The sequence below is a fragment of the Heterocephalus glaber genome, unplaced genomic scaffold (genome assembly GCF_053883595.1).
Source record: "Heterocephalus glaber isolate CG9 unplaced genomic scaffold, H.glaber_assembly_v1.0 deba00001444, whole genome shotgun sequence".
NCBI classification, from domain to species: Eukaryota; Metazoa; Chordata; class Mammalia; order Rodentia; family Bathyergidae; genus Heterocephalus; species Heterocephalus glaber.
Genome location: NW_028258297.1, coordinates 17879958 through 17899230, shown reverse-complemented (window position 1 = coordinate 17899230; position 19273 = coordinate 17879958). Strand labels below are relative to the sequence as shown.

The 19273-nt window shown below is 35.3% G+C and overlaps 1 protein-coding gene across 5 annotated transcripts in view; it reads left to right on the top strand.

Moving 5' to 3' along the window:
• The window catches only part of Pde3a (phosphodiesterase 3A), a 312783-nt gene that overhangs the window by 33318 nt on the left and 260192 nt on the right, over positions 1 to 19273 (top strand). The window contains exons 1-2 of one of the 5 annotated variants that reach the window (XM_087214053.1): positions 7039 to 17644; positions 17793 to 17987. The exons of 3 other annotated variants lie outside the window; for them this stretch is intronic. The gene's annotated coding sequence lies outside the window, so the exon portion shown is untranslated. Of the gene's footprint in view, positions 1 to 7038; positions 17988 to 19273 lie in introns of those variants that run through there. One more of the 5 variants, XM_087214052.1, reaches the window with a different exon arrangement.

Genomic DNA, 19273 nt, shown 5'->3' with positions numbered 1-19273 from the left:
CTAAGGTAACAGTCTTATTTATTCACAGTTGTAGGCAGTGGGCACTAGGTGGAGGCCCGAGGGTAAAAATACATCTTTCAGATGTAGGAAGCTCTTAGGATTTGTGACCACAATTGCATTTACTGTCCTGGAGCCATTTCTTTGTTACACAACTAGATTTAGAACTGTGTTATGAATGGAAGAGTCTGTTGAGGCTGCTTCCTAAAGGAAATAAAAACATTTAACATCAGAATCCTCAACGTGATAATTCTATGATAAAGTAGATTTAGAAGTATAACAAATTAAATTGTCTTTTCTTTTTTTAGACCAAAAATAATGTCACTTTTATTTCAGGACTTTCTCAAATATGAGCTTAAAATAACAAAAATAAGATTATCAATTATACATTTTAATTTAGATTTTATAGGAGCAATCAGAAATTTAATCTAGGACATATTACTATATATAGATATCAACATGTATAGAAATTTAATCAAGATTATATATTTATATATATAACTGTAGATACATTGATAGACATACACAGCGATAGATCTATCTTGAGAAATTAGATACATGGTAGGCACACAATTTCTAAAAAATTTTCAAACTCCAAAATTTGATTTACTTAAAATTCAATCTTAATGTTCTACTTGAACTTCCTAGTGAATTCTTTCCTTTCAAAGGGTCTTCCTGGAATATCCCTTTTCTTGGTAGGTAAATTGGCATATCTAAAGTGACATCATTTGGCCAGATTTCTGAAAAAGAATACTTTTAAATTACAGAACAATGTTGGGTACCTTTTGAGGCTCTTGTTTTAGATCTTTGTGGGAAATAAAACTGAGACATCATATAGCATATTGATGGCATTTTCGTTCATTTTCTTAAACTTTATTGATATCTTACTCATTTTCTTTTGTTTTCTTAATTTTTGTAGTTATATTTATAGCTTTATTTAGAAGGGAAATACTATTTTTTCTCTCCTCATTTCCACAGAAATGATTGACTTACAACTTGGAGCTTCATGCTACTTAAAATTAATAGGGTCCTGGGCTCAGCAAAATTACACTTACATAGAAAACCATATAAATGCAAGTTTTTTTTAAAAAAAGAAAGAAACAAACACTGGTAATTTCTAAGTTAAAAATGTAATACTATGAGTTTCCTCAGGTCAGGAGTCATATTTCTAATTTTTTTCCTTATTTTGAAACTGAACAAAATACTATATATGTGAGAAACACTCATTAAATATTTTATTGGCAAAAGAAGGATATTGAATAGTACTAAGAATTCTTGGTTTTCCTTTTCTGATTTGGCTTTATTTAGTCTTTCTTTTAGGGAATAGCAATTCCTAAGGACTTAACTCTTTGACCTGTCCAGCTTGGACCACCTTACTGTATATATCCAAATTATTTTGCTTAGTAGGAATGATTCTTATTCCTGGAATTGTTGGCTACTTGCCAAGCACCACTGCTGTTCCACATCCGTATAGCTTATGGTGGCTCTTCTAAGGAGGAAGTTAGTTGTACGGAGGAAACCCTTTATTTAAAATCTGCATCTATCTACTGGCTAATCCCCAATGAAGAACCAATAATTGTTTCCTACTCCTTACTGATTCAAATACAGAGTTAAGTGCTGGCTTTATCTGTTCTCCATGTATGAACTATTTGATTCAAAGAGAGAATGAATATGAGATCAGCTTGCAAAGCTATAAAGGAGGAAGAAGGGTCAGAGGAAATGGAGAAGAAAAAAGAGGTATGATCTATGCTATTTAAATGTTTACAGATTAATCTTGCCCCCAGCAAGTTTCTCTCCATGTTTGACATGTGTGTTTTGTTGATTCTGTTAGGTGAAGTTTCATCCCTAATTTCCTAGATCTCTCCTGGTTTCTTTCTGTACAACTTCTTTCTGCTACTTGTTCATCCCATTTCCTGTGGGCCTCCCACATTCTTTGTCATCTTCATCCTCTTCCAGTCCTTGAGATGACCTATTTTCTTTTCCATACTTACTAAATTCCTGTTCCTCCTTCAGGATTTATTTCTCCATCTCTGAATCCATACAGTTTGTTCTGTTACTTGAACTTGGTGTTCTTAACACCTCACCATTTAGCATTTCCTTACTCTGTTGTGTGGTCTTTTATTTTATTTTTTTCTGACCAAATCATAGACATCCTATCTTCTTTTTCCAGCCTCATTGTGATATAATTGACAAAACTGTAAATATGCATGGTGAATATTCGTCGTGGGATGATTACCACAATGAAATTAGCACATTCATCACCATATTCAGGATAGTTGTGTATGAGGATCATTATGATCTGTTATTTTAGAAAATTTCAAGTAAATAACATTGTACTATTAATTATGGTCACTATGCTTACATCAGATCCCCATGACTTAGTCACTCTATAACTGGAAGTTTGTATCCTTTGACCAGCATATCTCCATTTCCTCTCCTTCCCATCCTTTGGCAACCACCATTTTACTTTCTGCTTCTGAGAGTTTGACCTTTTACACCCCCACCTATCAGTGAAGCCATGTGATATTTATCCTTTTGTGTTTGGCTTCTTTCACTTAGCACAATGTCCTTCAGGCTTTATCTGTGTTGTTGCAAATGGCAAGATTTCCTTATTTTTTTATAGCTGAATAATATTTTGGTGTTTTGTGTAAGTACAAACACACACAGATACCACATTTTTTCTTTTACTCAGTCATCTTTCAGTGGCTATTTAGGTTATTCCCACATCTTGGCTATTATGAATGATGCTGCAATGAACATTGGAGTTCAGATAGGTCTCTGCCATAATTTTATTTCACTGGGATATACATCAAGTAGTGGGATTGCTGGGTCATGTGGTAGTTCTTTTTGTTTTGTATTACTAGGGGTAGACTCCAAGGCCTCTTGTGTGCTGAGCTATGTCCCTAAGCCTGGTAGTTCTGTTTTTATTGTTATTTTATTTATTATTATTGTTTTTTGTGCTGATGAGTATACCCAGGACCTCACCCATATTAGGTAATGCTCTGCCTCTGAGCTACACCCCTAGCCAGTTGGTGCTACTTTTAATTTTTTGAGGAAGCCCCATACTGTTTCTAATAATGGCTATATAATTTACATTCTCACCAACGGTGTACAAAGATTCCCTTTTCTATATAGCTTCTTTTGTCTTTTTGATAATAGTTATCCTAACAGGTATGAAGTATGCTTTTCTTTTTCTTTTTTCTTTCTTTTCAGTACTGGGAATTGAGCCCAGGGTCTTTGCCCTGAGTTCTATAAATAATCCTTTTTTATTTTTTAAATTTTGAGATAGAGTCTTGCTAAGTTGGCCAGGCAGTGCTCAGATTCGTGATTCTCCTGCCTTAGCTTCCCAGAGTGCTGGGGTTACAGGTATACTGTACATTTGACTTTTACCTTCTCTGGTGATTACTGATATTGATCTTTTCATGGACCTCTTGGCCATTTGTATGTCTTCTTTGGAGAAATGTCCACACAGGCCATTTTCCCATTTTTAAATCTAGTTATATATGTTTGTGCTCTTCGGTCACATGACTTGATTATATATTTTGGATATTAATGCCTTATGAGATAGTACATGGTTTACAGATGTTTTCTCCCATTCTGAAGACTATCACTACATTTTATTTCAAAGAAAAGAATAATTTCCTTAGCTGTGCAGAAGTTTTTAGTTTGATGTAGTTATACTTATTTATCTTTCGTGGCTTATACTTTTTCTGTCATATCCAGGAAACCATTGCCAATGTCAAAGAGCTTTTTCTCTATTTTTCTCTTCTAGGAGTTTTATGGTTTTTAGATCTTACATTTAAATGTTTGATCCATTTTGAGTTAACTTTGTGAATGATATAAGATAAGGGTCCAGTTTTATTCTTATGCATGTAGATACTTAGTTTTTATAATGCCATGTATTCAAGAGAATATACTTTCTTAGTTGTGTATTCTGTCACCTTGGTAAAGATTAATTGACTGTGTGTGTGATAATTTCTGGGCTTTCTGTTCTAGTCTCTTGGTCTATATGATAGACATTTTGTCTTAGTCATCCTCTTTGCCTCATTGGAGGAAAGAGTCACAGTGCTATAGCACAGTTTGGGATAAGTTAAATGATGACTGTGCTTTGTGTGACCTCATGAAAGTTTACTTAGCATCTCTGTGGCTTTTCCTTCATCTACTTAATAGAGGTAACATTTCTTACCCCTAATGTTACTACTTAGTATCAAGGATAATTTGCTTATGGAATCTTTCAAAGTGCTAGGCACCTAACAGGTACCTAATATTATTTCCTTTTCCTCCTAAGTGTGGTTGGGTTCAGGATAGATGTTCATTAAAAACTTTTTAAAAATGTTTAGCCATTAAGTAGTCAAACTCAAATTGAGTGGCTCAATTTTTAGAAGAGCAAAATAGTCAGGAGATAGTTTGACATTTCTCCTTGTAGGTATTCCAGGTGTATAAGTGTTACAAAATGAGCTTTCTTGTCATGTAGCTGGATACCAAGGTTTCCTAGAGAGGGGTTGGCACTGTTATTGGTACCATTTGATTAGATTGGATGGATTCAGGAAGACATACCAGTATCTGCAATTCATTCCGATACAAAGCTTCCTAAATACCAGTTATATGAAATTATTAGTTGAAAGTACCAATTTTTCCTAGCACACACAAGGCCCTAGATTTGATTCCTAGTACCTGTGGGTTAGACTTAAAATTTTAATTGATTATGAAGGACTTAAGTTTAGTTTCAAGCTAAATTCCGTAAATTTATGGTGTTTTGAAACTTCCAGCTGACTTGTATGTGTCTTCCACAGTATGTATTTGTATACTTACTGACTATATGAAGAAAAGCAATTAGAACATGAAAAAATTACTTTTTTATGGCATTGCATTGTGTATCAGACTTCTCTGGTAAAAAAGTGTAGTAAACTGTATTTCTTTCAAGGAAAACTATATTAGAAAAGTCATATATAAAACAATATTTTAGAAATCTGTGAAAGTATGGATGAAGTTAAAAAATATAAACACGTTTTATTAGTTTCCTCTCTTAAAATATTGGTATAGGACCTATCTGATTTAAATGAAAATTTATAGTTCCAAAAGTTGATTTTTTTTCTGTTACTAGGGGTCAAATCAAGGACCATGCACATGCTAGGAAAAATTCATATTCTATTTTTTTTTTTAATGTACTGGGGATTGAACTTGGGACCTTGTGGTTGTGAGGCAAGCAGTGGAATTGATATTCTTATTAATGTTTTATAACTGGTGTATACACTGCTGTTTGAGTCTGTAAATGTTAGAAAATATTTCACTATTAAGGGCAACACTTTTCTTCATGGAAAAATTGGCTCTAATTTGCAAATAGTGTTCATTGAAGTTTCTTTTCATGAGGTTATTCTTTATCTTTACTTTGAAGATTAAATGGACTCATAAATTATCTTAACATCTGTTCTTATTTTTTCCCTGTTCAGAATTTTCTTCTCAAAATTCTGTGTTTGTATACTGTAAGCAGTACAAATGAGTTTTAAAGGAAAATATATAATCCTAGATTGTTATATTATTTATTGCCATTCTTTTTCTTATTATAGTTTCCATTTCACTTGACACATTTCTCAAGTCTTTTAACAGATTTTCTAAGTACCATGAAAATTTAAAATCTGTGACAACATTAATTATGTGTGCATATATTATTTCTTCTGTGTAGCTTCTCAAAGAAGAGTAATGAATTCATTGATGGTGGGGACTCTGGCAAGCTCTGAAAGAGTGGATTACATATTTTCTTTCCTTCCTCTCTTCTTCTCTCTTTCTCTTCCTTCTAGCAATTGAATATTTCTTTCAAATGAAGTCCTTTGCAAACTCAGTGAATGAATGCTAAAACAAATAACTCTGACCCCAGCCTTTGAAGGCATTGGCCCACTAGAGAGCATCAGCCCCTTGGCCATCTTGTCTACCTGACTTCTTGTCTTCTAGGTTCTTGGTCAGTTGCATCTGAACATGGAGCCTCAAAATAATAGTTACTAGATCACTTGAGTTCTTAGTGGTTCTTATCTTTGTAAGACAGTGACAAGGCTTGAAGCCATAATCAACATTCAATCATGAATAGGTTTCACTTTCTAAATAAATTTTCTCTTAGCTATTTTTTAAACCAATGGTGATTACTTCTACAAATCTTTTTATTTCTCAGATTTGAATATATGTATTATTACTAGTATTTTAATTTTAAAGATGAGCCAAATTTCTCTTCTTTAAAAATGAAATATAAAAGAAAAAATTCTTACCAGTACTTTTGATACTATGAGAATATTTTCTTTGGGGAGGCTATCAAGATTGTGAATCTTTCATTGATAGGAAAAATATTCATCTTGGCTTATAATAAATACTTTCAAAATAAAATCAGTGCATAAAAATAATAAACTCAAAAAATGTGCTTGAAAATTATCAGAGAGGCCAGAGAATTCTCCTATTCAATAGTTCCTATAGTATTTCTGTGACATGTGTTTTTCAGTCCCTAAATACCTGGTATGAAAGAAGGCATACCACAATCAAATCAATGCAAAGTGATTGATGTATTTGAAAGAGAAGGGCTTCAATCAAATGTGGATTGGTGCATGTTGTGATTCTGTTACATATGAACTACTTGATACTGGGCTAGTTAGTGAGTTTCTTAGCTATGATTTTTCCATCTCTTAAATGAAAATTTAAACCCCAATGTGCAGGTTGGTCAAGTGATAATATGAACACATTTCACTTAAGAGTATTGAGGCGATACTCTAGTGAAATAAATAGGACACACGTGTAAATACTGAACAGTTTAGCTGATGTGAGAAACTGAAAGTGTAAATAAGGACTAAAAGGTATAATAGATAATGTGAAATAGAACAAAAAGTGGAAAAAGGGAAGGGGAAGTGGGAGGGGTAGGGGAAAGGAAAGAAGGGAATGGAATTAATATGAGAAAAAGAAAAAATGGAAACAAAGTCTTTGTAAATAGGGAGGGGTGGAGGGGTTGAAGGGAGGGCAGGGGAATGGGGAAAAAAATAAGAACCAAGATAGATTACGTAAATTTCCAATGATGAATGTCATTGTATACCTAAAATGTACCAATAAAATTAATTTTTGAAAAACACATTATTTCATATATAAAAGATATTTAATAAAATATTGCTATAAGATGGTTGTTATGTTAAATCGAAAAATGCCCTAGTGTGACTTTTTCCTAATATTTATTTGCTTCTCCTAATGATTATTTTTGGTTCTATATGCCTTTTAGGACTCTCAAGTCTTCTTAGGTGTCCATTTAATTCAGTTGTTCTTTGTCTGATCTGGCATTCATATCTCTTATTATCTTTCCTCTTGTTGAGGTGCATGTGTAGCTTCTTCCTGGGGCATTGGCCTATACTTACTTTTCGGCATCTTCAGCAAGTTTCCCCCTTTGGTGTTGTCACTGGTTGAGGTACAGGATATCCCCCCCAAAGAGGAGATGGGGTCATTAATACACCCCACTGAGTAGGTTCCGGATTCATCACTGCAGAAATGGAGTTTTAGGATGCATGGTGGGAGGCATAGACAGACTTACTAGGCCAAATTAGAAAGTTAGAGAAAACAGAAAAGGACTTCTACTTGAGGTGCCGAAGGAGGCAGAGCTCTGATGAAGAGGACTAGACTGTCCCATTCACAAAGGAATGAAACCAATTTTTATGGATTAGCTAAGGTGGGCTTGGGTCTGACTGATCATTATCTCAGTTCTGGTTTTGCAAGATCGCTCTGGAAGGAATATTTATTGTTTGATGGGACAGTTTCCTCTTTATGAAAATACTGGTTTCAGTTGGGCCTTTCTCAGATTTGTGGAGGTTCTGCTGGGATCCAAGGTGACCATAGTTTTAGGGGAATGACTGGGTGTTTATTGGTACTGAATATTCCCTTTAAAGCTCTTGTCTTGGTGTCTTCTGTCTTGAATGGGGGATGAAGTGGATTCTGTAAATTTAGGTTTGACCAACCTTATTTTGCCAGCTTTTGGACGGATACTCCCCAATTAATTAAGGTGCCTATGTGTTGAGCTGAACAAGGATAGTGACCCAAAGTTCTAAGGTAAAAAAGATCACAGATACAAAATGGAGCTCAAGCTTTCTTCTGCATTTGGTTACCTCTTGCACATGCACCTGTGGGCCCAAGTGAAGTGGTATCTTTTTCTTTTTTTTTTTTAAGCAAAAGTAGCTTCCCAGTCCCTGTCTGCCTCAGAAGAAAACACGAATCATGCTTTTTATGAGTAACAGGTCAGGGGCCCAGGACTTTGTCCTCTGTCGCTGTGGTGGTCTCTGGCCATGTCAGCATGACCCCTCTTGTCCTGGCTGTAATCAGCTGGAGCCAGGCCGAGCAGTGAGATTCGGATCCTGGAATTCAGTGTCAGAACCAAGGGTGAATTCAGTCAGTCTTTTCCAAACTGAAAAAAAATAAAATAAAAAAATAAAAAGCTGTGGTTTTAAATAGCAGAGAAAGTCAATTTGTAGAAAGAATGAAACAGATAAAATGTGGAATGAGAAGGACAGGAAGAGGGATTCCAGTCATCTCAGGGCTTTCATGAATCTGGTGATTCCGGTTCTACTTCTTCTGGAGGCTGGATGGTGGTCCAGCCCCTGTTCTATGAATAACCTATCTAGGTTCTTATCTAGGTATTGCCTATTATTATAACTGCTATTTTTCATCAAAAGTTGCCATAGACTTTTTTGGTGTATGTGAGGAAAATTAGCATATGCAGTTTTTACTTACCTATCACACTTCAATAGAACTGTTTTGAAAAGATAATGTTCATTAAAAGACTATCCCAATTTAGAGGTATTCAAACATGAAAGAAACATTTCAATGTAGAGATCTGTTTTCAAAACATCTCTGTTAAAAACTAGGGCTCAGAATTGAACTGATAATTGGCTCCTCTCTCTCCTTTCCCCTTATCATGGTGGCACTAAAATTAAAACCAGCGTTTTCCTGTTCTGTTCACAGAATTGTCTTATCTCTTGTCTCCAGAGGCCCGGGAAACATTTTCATTTAGATGTTCCCACCAAACATTTGACAGTTCATACTCATCTCCCCTGTCAGGTTGGATCCCCTTAAATGTTATTTCTGTCCCATCATTTACCTCATCTTCTAAGCTAGTGACTGATCTAAGAATAATTTGGAATTCTTTCTCTACTAAACTGAATCCTAGTCTGACAATAAATGTCGACATTTATTTTCATTTACTATCTTAAACTGTGGTATTGCACACATGAAACATAAAGTGGACCACTTTAACCATTTTAAGGAGCACATTTCAGTGATGCTGATTCCCATGGTTCTGGCATCATTACCATTAGTCATCCATAAAACTTTTTATCTTGCAAAACTGAAACTCCAGGGGCTGGAGATTTAGCTCAGTGGTTCTGCCGGCTGCCTCGCAAGTACAAGGTCCTGAGTTCGATCCCTGGTACAAAAAAAACACCCCAAAACCAAAAAAAAACCCTGAAACTTCAGACCTATAAATAACTCTCCATCATGGCCCTCCATGTCCCTGGTAAACACCATTCTACCTTCTGTCTCTATGAATTTGAATACTTTTGTTAGATAAGTGGACCCTACAGTATTTGTATTTTAGTGATTGGTGTTGATTTTACTTAACACAACATATTCAGGTTCATCCTCATTATAGCATGTGTCAGAATTTTTTTTTTCAGTAGTAGGTATTGAACCCAGATCCTCCCACGTGCTAGGCAAGTGCTCTGCCATTGAGGTCCCTTCCTAGCCTATTTGATTTTGAGACCACGTTTTGCTGTGTTGCCTATGCTGCCCTTGAACTGGGAATCTTTCCATTTCAGCGTCTGGGGTAACTGGGATTACAGGCACATGCCACCATGCCTGGCTCTGGCATTTCTTATGTTAACAGTCTGGAACTTACTTTTATTTTTCACCTTTTTCTCAGTGTTGACCAACATGAGCCCATATCACTTTGCACCTGAGTTACTGAAATAATATCCTAACAGCTTTGTCTCTATTCTCTCCCTGCCTACAGCCATAATCTATAACCATAATCTGTGATGTCCGAGTTATCTTTAAAAATTTTTTATTTTATTTTATTTTTTGTCACAGTTATCTTTATAACTTTATGGTTCTCTTTGGTCATTGTCCACAGGACTGCTATGAATGGAGCTCCATGTGTGGTTGGCATAGCAGAGGCTCTGAAGCCCCCTTCTTGCTAAAATCATTACAATTTGCTGCTTGATACTTTTCATCCCATCTATTACCTTTTTGGTTTCTGAGACTGTCATAATCTAGACTATTTTAAAAAAATTGTCTCATTACCATATGCTTAAATGTATGTCCCACCAGTATGAGTCACCAGCCCACATTTCAGATATTCATTTAACTTTCTCTGTGTTTATACTTGTCCTTTTCATATTGCCTGTGGTCACTCTAAGCTGAAAATTTCAACTTCTTTTGACCTATCCAGATTGTATGTGTTCTGTCTATGTGACCATTTCCCTTCAAACATTACAGTTGCTACAGCTTTATTAATCATTCATTTACATACACTCGTAAATACCATGTATTGTATTGGTTAGTACTTTCCTAAGTAGATGTCAGTTTCTTGAAAACTGTAGCTGTTTTTTACAGCTCCACATTAGCAAGAATAGTGGAAAAATATACATGAACTGGGGAATAAATATTTGATGTGTTAGAATTTTTATGTTGACAGTACAGTAGTAGAATGAAGTACAGATGTATTATAAAAGCTTTCAGACACAACTGTGTCTGAAACAACTTAACAGCTGTTACCAAAGCACCCACTCTTATTTTATTTGCAAGTGCTTTTAAGTTTGAAAACATGTAAGAAAATTATTAGTGTCCTTTTATGCCCCTGAGAAGCTCACAGACAGCTTTTCTTGATTTAATGTTTTTAGCGTAGCATTATCCTGACATCAGAAGTACTTGATGTATATATACTTATTAGATACACATCTAAAAAAGGAAAAAATGAGCAAATATCCCTTGAACCAATAAATTGACGATAGGACAGACTGCTGTTACAGCATTTGAAAAGCTATTCCTCTTATATAGATAGGATACAGAGTATGTATAAAGAATGTTGTTTAGCCATCAGTTTTTAAATTTCTTTTGAGCTACTCTCTCTCCCTTAGCTCTTCTTGACCTTCTCTGGATGACCTAACCCTGAAGGTCATTTTTGAGAGGAAGCACGATTCTTAAATTTCCTTTTCTCTCAACTCAGGTGGAAGAGGCTCATCAGGCTACCCTTGATTTCCTTTCTTTCTGTTAATATTGAAGAACATCACAGTAACTGTAAACAAATGCTGTAATAAAACAAAAGAGTACATAGATACTGTATAATCAGTTCAGTAATAATACCAGTGCAGCCTATCATAAGAAAAAAAATGATGGACAAAGTAACAGCAGATTACCCTTGTGGGTTTTGTCCTCTTGTAGGAAGATATTAAATGATTACAGGTATGTGAATATTAAAAGGATATAAAATACTGAATGTTACTGTTCTATGGGGACGGTAAATGGCTTCAAGAAAATGTTGTGTGTGTGTGTGATACTAGGGACTGAATCCAATGGTGCTCTATCACTGAGTTGTATCCCAGCCCTTTAAAATATATTTTTTCAAGTTTTGAGACAGGGTCTCACCAAGTTGCGTAAGCTGGCCTCAAACTCCTGATCTTCTTGCCTCAGCTTTCTAAGTAGGTGGTGATATTAGAGGTGAAGAAAATGTTCCTCAAGCCTAGGTTGGGAAGTTTGACCAGAAGATAGTCAGGCAAGAAAAGACTCAAAGAATTTTCCAAGGAGAGGAAGTAATGTGTGTGAGGGGTCAGGAGTTGGAGAAAGCCAAGCTTCAGAATGCTGGGGAACTAAAAAGCTCAGTGGGGCAGAGGGCATGGTGAAAGAAGGACTAGCGGATCTGAGGGAGACTGGCAGGGCTGACTGAGGCGGGCCTACTTCTGCTTGTTAAGGACTTTGACATGAACCCTGAGGAAGATATTTCAAAATTTAGTCAGAGGACTGTCAAGGTTCACTTTGGACAGTATTCTGAAGTGATGGCTCACCGGTGCTTTGGAGCATGAATTAGAGGAGGCCAAGGTTATATTTGTGTACAAATATTTGCACACGGTTGTGAGTTATCTTTATTGCCTGTTGTTCCCAAGGGCTATCTAATATATTTTAAGTGGCCAGAGAAGAATAAATGATGCTTTCATCAATAAATGTGAATAGACCAGCAATTTGAACAGTAGTGGGTAACACGTTTGAGCAGGGTGATTGCCAGGGAGAGGAAAAAGAGAGGAATTTTAGAGATTTGGTTACAAGAAGCATCTTCTATAAATTCCCCTAGATTTTAAAGGGTGACAGAAAGGCAAGAGGCAAAAACAGCTTTCAGGTTTCTACCTTGAGTAGTTAAGTAGAAGGTAATAGAAAACAATGGAATATTAGTGATGAGATAAAAGAGATTTTGAAGAGATGGATGTGGAGTTTCTGTATAATTTATAATACAATATTATCACAAATATTGATCTATAGTATAATATTTATATATGCACATATTGTTGCAGGTCTACGAGAAATTTAGTTTTGATGAACCCTTCACAGATGGCCAGTAAAGCCATGAAAGTAGACAAAACTAGCAGAGACTAGTAGTAGAGGAATTTGCAAAAAAATAAAGTAGTCTTGAGAACCCAAATATTTAGCAAGAAACTAGAGGTACGTTTAGGGCGGATTTAGATTTAAAGTCATATAGCTGGAAAAGAGTGTATCTACCTTCCCATCTAATATATTCAAGATAAAGATGAATAAAATGAGATTGTCACACCAAGTGATTTTTCTCTGAGTCACAGCATAAAAAGTCTCCTGGGTCTACCTTTCTAGTGTTTGTTTCTAAACATCCAAGTCAGCTTTTTACTGGTATTTTGTCTGCCTTGAATTAGAAGTTGTGATCGGAAAATAATTTTTTCCTGATGATTATATTTAACACCTTTTGGTAGCAACACATTTTAAGATATCTCTACAGTAATCAAATGTGTTCAAGTATGAAGAGCAGTGCTTCCCCAAAAGGATGCAATATTTGTTGAATGAAAGAAACATGCAGATTTAGAGAATAAAGTTTTTAAAGAAACTCATTTATTTGTCTTTTTCATATAGATCAAGTCCGAATAATTGCAAATAGTTAGAAACACAATTTAGTTGAGTTATTGTTATTACTTTCTAGTAGCAGTCTTTCACAAAGGCAGTCATGGGTAGTTTTAAGAGCAAAAAGTTATTTTTTGAGTCTAATAAATGGAAATCATTGTTAGACATAAGTATGGCAAATATAATTAAAAAATTATAAAACACTCATCGATCCTAAATACCAAACCTTGTAGGTTTGCTAATAAAATTACTAGAACTTTTTTTACCCTCCAAAATATCTCTTATTTAAAGACTCTTTTTAAACCACAGAATGTTGAGATAGTTGCACTCTATTTATTGCTGATTTCTGTCTTTCTATTTTTTCCCTTCTTTTTGTATCATGCCCATAGCAGCTGTTTCCCTAACACTTACCCCAACCCACAGGCTTTCCCACGCTCCTTTTTTGGTTTTCACTTGGCATCGATCCTTAGTTTGACAGATAAAACATGTGCCTGAACTGTAGTTATGGATAATATACCATCCATCCGGTTTTCCATCCGGGTCATTATGCTCATTTTACTCTGAAGCAAGGTGGCCGTTCTGTGATAAAGTATTCAGTTCACGTTGAATAAACCTTGGCTTCCTCTTATTTGATTCCTCATTGCTACGTAACTTGCTGACACATTTTCTCCTTGGGTCCTGTAGATTCAGTGGGAGTGAGGCTCATGGGATGTTACAGTTGGGGACAAAGGCAGAATGGACTTCAGTTTCAGAAATAGGGCTCAAACTCGGGAACGTACAAGGTTGTGCTTCTGGCTGTTATATTCATTTTCTGAGTTTTAACCTTCTCCTGTATGAAGTGAAATCATAACTTCTTGCCTTGAAACATTTAGCAAAAGGAGTTGTTTTGATAGAAGCTCACACATGAAGGTATCCAGCACTATTTCATTCAGAAATATAAACTCAGTGTTAGTAATTCTAAAATAGGGACCTGTGGCTCAGCAATATCCATAGGAGAGTATTAATTTTAGTCATAAGGACATCTGTAAGCTCATGTATGTATGTATTGAGGTGTGTATGTGAAGTCATATGTGGACATGAAAGGAATAAGTGACTTAAAACAGAAAATAATTCTCACCTCATGGATTTAAGGATCTGATAGTGAGCATTCTCCCTTTCTATTGAACAAACTACTGTTATGCTTGCTTTTCTAAGCAGAATAATTGACAACTAAACTAAATTACTTTCTTGTGTGTTGTCTTTGTTGGCCAGTTTTCCCCAACAGCTGTTTAATACAATTTGAGTGATGAAGGAAAAATAAAAAATGGGTAAATCAACAAGTGAAATGATAAATGAGTGAGTTTAAATTATAAATTTAAGGCATAAATGGATGCAATTCTCCTTTGTGTGTGTAAGTGCATCATGCATGTATGTGTGTCACTAAATAGTCATAATTTAAAATAAAGCCAGAATTAAACACTCAGGAAACATTTATTAAGCATCCACGGTGTTTCAGGAATAGTAGAATAAATAATATTTTCTAAAGTTACAGGTACTTTACTCCAAATTTAGGAGTACTTCACACATACTATATAAAACAACTTTTTATTGGCGTGTATTTTAGTTGCATCTTTTTTAGGCTTTCTCTGAATGTCTTCATTTCTTAAAGCTCTCAAGAAATTATGAAAATTCTAAGGGCACCTTATCTGATTTCTGAAATTTAAATTTTATAGACAATTTTTATGTGAAATTTTTTATTCACTCAGGTACCACATACGCCAATTTTAATTTAGAAAGCATCCTACTTCAGGAACAGAACTTTCTGTAGTTGTAAAATTACTTAAATTCGCATGAATTCCCTCTTAATTTTATATCCAAAACACATAAGGTGAAATTTTATGATTTTTAAGATTTATTATACAATTATCCTTTAAAAAGTGGTTGCTTTTGTTTAAAACAGAAATACAAATTTTTGAGATGATGGCTGAAAACCTTAAGCAAAGTGGGTATAGTGTGTGTAAATGATGAGACAGTTTGTTCCTGTAACTAGAATTCATGCTCTATGGATGCTTATCCTCTATTTGTACATATATTTAATTTAACCTTACCTCTGTACTCGATATGTCATTATTTAGCAGAGTTATTTATATGACATTTAGGTGACATTCCTTAATTTTTAGAACCAGTTTACCTTTTCAAAAAATAAATTACAGTACACAAAATTACTGTTATAGAAAAAGGCCATTTTAAGTCTGATAGAATGAAATTTTGTTTTACTATTTTATTTTGAATCTTAAAAATTGCTTTCTTTAGAAAGAGACTAATCCATCACAAATTATATCTTCAGATACTGATATATATATATATATATATGAATATTTTACAAAAGTATAATAGCAACTATAGTCTTGAAAGTTTAAACTTGCCTGCATTTTAAATTTCCTTTTGTAGCAATTCATACATAAAAATTATGGTGTATTTGCCAAAAGCATGGACTTTAATCTGGCAAAGGTTGTTTGAAACTCGAGGAGACATCAAAAAATATGAGTGCATCCACCCAAGCCTAGCCAGAACTGCTTCTGAGTGGCTCGATGGTCAGTTGGGCTATTAAAACATTGTGATTGCCCCATTAAAATCTGAAAGTATTCGTGTACTCACAGGTGTTCTACAGAGAAATAATAGGATTTATAAAACATATTTGATATAAAAACGTAGGCCAATAAAAGATTCTATTTGGAGAGTGCTTATTGTGTGTGGTAGGTAGTTCACCTACTTTGTCTCTAAAGTTTTATTATAAAGATTGAAAAGCCAGCTGTGATGGTGCATCCCTGAAACTCCAGCACTCTGGGAGGCTGAAGTAGGAGGATCCCAAGTTTGAGTCCAGCCCAGGCAATTTAGGGACTTAGTGAGAACTTGTCTCAAAATAAAAAAATTTAAAAAGAGTAGGCCCCGGATTGAATTCCTACGAATTCCAAAAGAGAAAAAGAAAAGATTAAATAAGTAAATATAAAGCACATCATTATTCTCCTTATTAAGATATCAGTTATCACTGATTTAATTATATTTTCATCTAGATACTAGAAAGCTGGGCCGGGGATTTAGCTCAGTGGCACTGTGCCTGCCTCAGAAGCACAAGGTGCTGAGTTCGATCTCCGGTACCAAAAAAGAGAAAGAAAAAAAAAATACTAGAAAGCTAGTATGTGGGACATGCTGGATTTGAATTCTGATCTAGTCTGAAAAGGTGGCCAGAACCTCCTAGAAGCCGTCCTTTATTTGCAACAGAATTTGGAATAGAAGTTGACTTATGGTCCTTATGACAGCCTCTGACTAGTTTTTGGTTTTATATTAAGTTATTTGAACAATTTCAGTTTTTCCTTCTGCAATGAGGAAAATACCAACAGTAATCCTAGATGCGTTGGGAGGATTATATGATATGATGTCTGTGTATTGTCAAACAGAAAGCCTGGCACATAATAGACACTCAGTAAAGGTTGGTTTCTGCTGCCCTTTGAGGGCACTACCTAGTGGCGCAGATTGCGTCGGTTACTATGGTTACTTCGCAGCGCTCAGCCTGCCTGAGTCATGCGCACTGACCTTGAACTAGGCCCTTGTGAGCACCCTCGCCCTACTGCTTGTTAGCTTTCCTCTGCTTTGCTGTGATATATTTTTCTTATCCTTCTCGTTTAAATGTTATTTAATGTAGCTATATTTTAAAAAGATTATTAGCTCACATCCTCTTTGAAATAAAAGATGACCAAAAATAATAGTTTGTAAATTTTACCCCAGTACTTTTTGATGTTTTTATATTTTGTAATTAGGATAGTGTATATTAATTGGTACTCTATATTTTAGTGGCACTGAGTATTGAACCTTGGGCCTTTGTACTGAGTTACATCCTAATCCTCTTTTTAATTTTGAGACAGGGTCTCGCTGCGTTTCTGAGTTGCCCAGGATGGGCTTAAACTTTCGGTCCTCTTGCTTCAGCCTTCCAGAGGGCTGGAATTACAGGCATGTGCCTCCATGCCCATTTTATATTTTTTAATTAACAGTATTCTGTTAACTATTTTTTACATTAAAAGTTTATAGAAATCATTTGTATATTTCTTAATAGTTTATATAAGATTGTGTCATTTAAGCATTTCTTTTTATTGGATTCATTGTTTATCTCAGGGCTTGTCACTTTACGTAATATTGAAGTGAATATTTTTATAAATTGTTGCTTGCATTTCTGATTATTTTTTCTAGGTACATTTCTATATGTGGGATTATGGATTAAAGAAGTTAAACAATCTATGCTTTAATGCATTACAATCTAATAATTAAAACGGGAAGAAAATTCTTTTATAACTCCTGGAGCAGTTGTTTTTAAAGTGCTCTGTCATATCCCCTAGAGTATAACTCTTGAGGAAGGGAGAGCAACACACTGGAGGTGACTTCTTTTTTGTCCCTTTCTTACAGCAAATGAAACTTTTTCATAACAAAGATGCATTTCAAAATGTCAAGTCTGAAAAAAAGTAAAGTCAAGGTGTGTTACTTCATATAGCTAATGTTTATCAGGTAAAAATTGTGAAACTGACTTTAACTCCTGCTCAAATTTGTATGGGAAAATATTTAGATCTTGGTGAGAGTATGGAGAGAACACGGTTTCTTACTCATTCTGCTTATTCCAAAAGGGCTTGGGGATCACATAGAGGTGGGGCTTCATAGAAGATGGGACACATCTGCATCACAGAAAAAGACTGTTTTGAAATGTTCTTGACAATGGACAGAAGAGGAAGAAGAGAAAGTACAGGAGACCAAAGGTTGGCGGAAAGCTGCAGTGTGATTTTACCCACACCCCTCCCCCATTCTCCACCTATCATTATGTGGTAAGTCTCCTAAATTCACGAATGCCTGCTTCCAAATTTTACAAGTTGTCTTTTGTAGTACAGGGGATTGAACCCTGGGCTCTGCACGTACTGGGGAAGCACTCTGCCACTGAGCCAGCAATATCCGCAGCCCTTTTGCATTGTATATACCAAGTGAGAAATGGTGTGAGCTTCTTGCTGACATTGACATAATGTGGGGTCAAGGCAACCCTGACATCCTAGAAGAATGAAGCTCAACTGGTAATGACAAGTAGCAAGAATCCTGGCCAAAGAGGGAAGTTGGGTCGGGAGCTTTCCGCATGACTGAGGACATTCAAGGCTATTCTCCATGTGTCCCAGGGGCCGTGTGATGTTTCAGGCGTGCTGTACAGAGTACACCAGCCTTACTTGCCATTATTGTTTGGAATAGGGCCTTTGAAGGATTGATTGGCTGTACAAAGCTAAATAAAGTCCCTCTGCTTGTACACCAGATTTATCTCTAGAAATACACACTTTGAACACTTCTGGGTTAGGGTGTAGTCATTCTACTTTGTCATCTGATTCCAGATAAGTTATTGGGCAATAAAAGGCCGAATATCTTGCCCTTTATTCATGTGACCTACATCTGACAGGTTTTTGAACTGTACTTTGATTGGAACAGGGGAAGGGCAGGTATAAGAGTGTTAAACTTGTTCAGTATTGTTGTAAGTAGTAGAACCCAAGACCAATGAATACATTTTTTTTTTCTGATCTAAAACAGAATACTGAAATGGTAAAGCCGCACAGTGTTGATAAATAGAATAGATATATTAGATAAATGTGTGTTCCATGTATCCAGAAACTTGTCAAATTAGCCACCTTAAAGTATGATGGCATTGACTTTTGGGCATATTTTTATATACTTTTCTAGTTGTCTTCCCTCCCCCCCCTCCCCCCACCAAAGTTAAACTTTTATTTACTTTTGCCTCTGGATGAATGTCACTTTAATGTTTTGTCATTCAGGAGCCATTTTATACAAACAGTAGTTCTAACTTTGATGATATATTAGTTTATGTTTTTATACGTGTCTTTATCAGTGTTTTATACATGTTTTATACATGTTCACATCAGATAACACAAGACTGAGTGTATTCTATGTGCTGTGAGGTTTGTTTCTTTTCATTCCTGCCAAGTTAATCTGTAGAATTTAACAATTATACTGCCATCTGTCTTTCAGTTTATAACTGTGGTATGAAATAAGTAAACAGTGCTTGTTCCTATGTGTGTTGCTCAGAGTTTTATTGGTAATAATAAAAAAAAAGAATGAG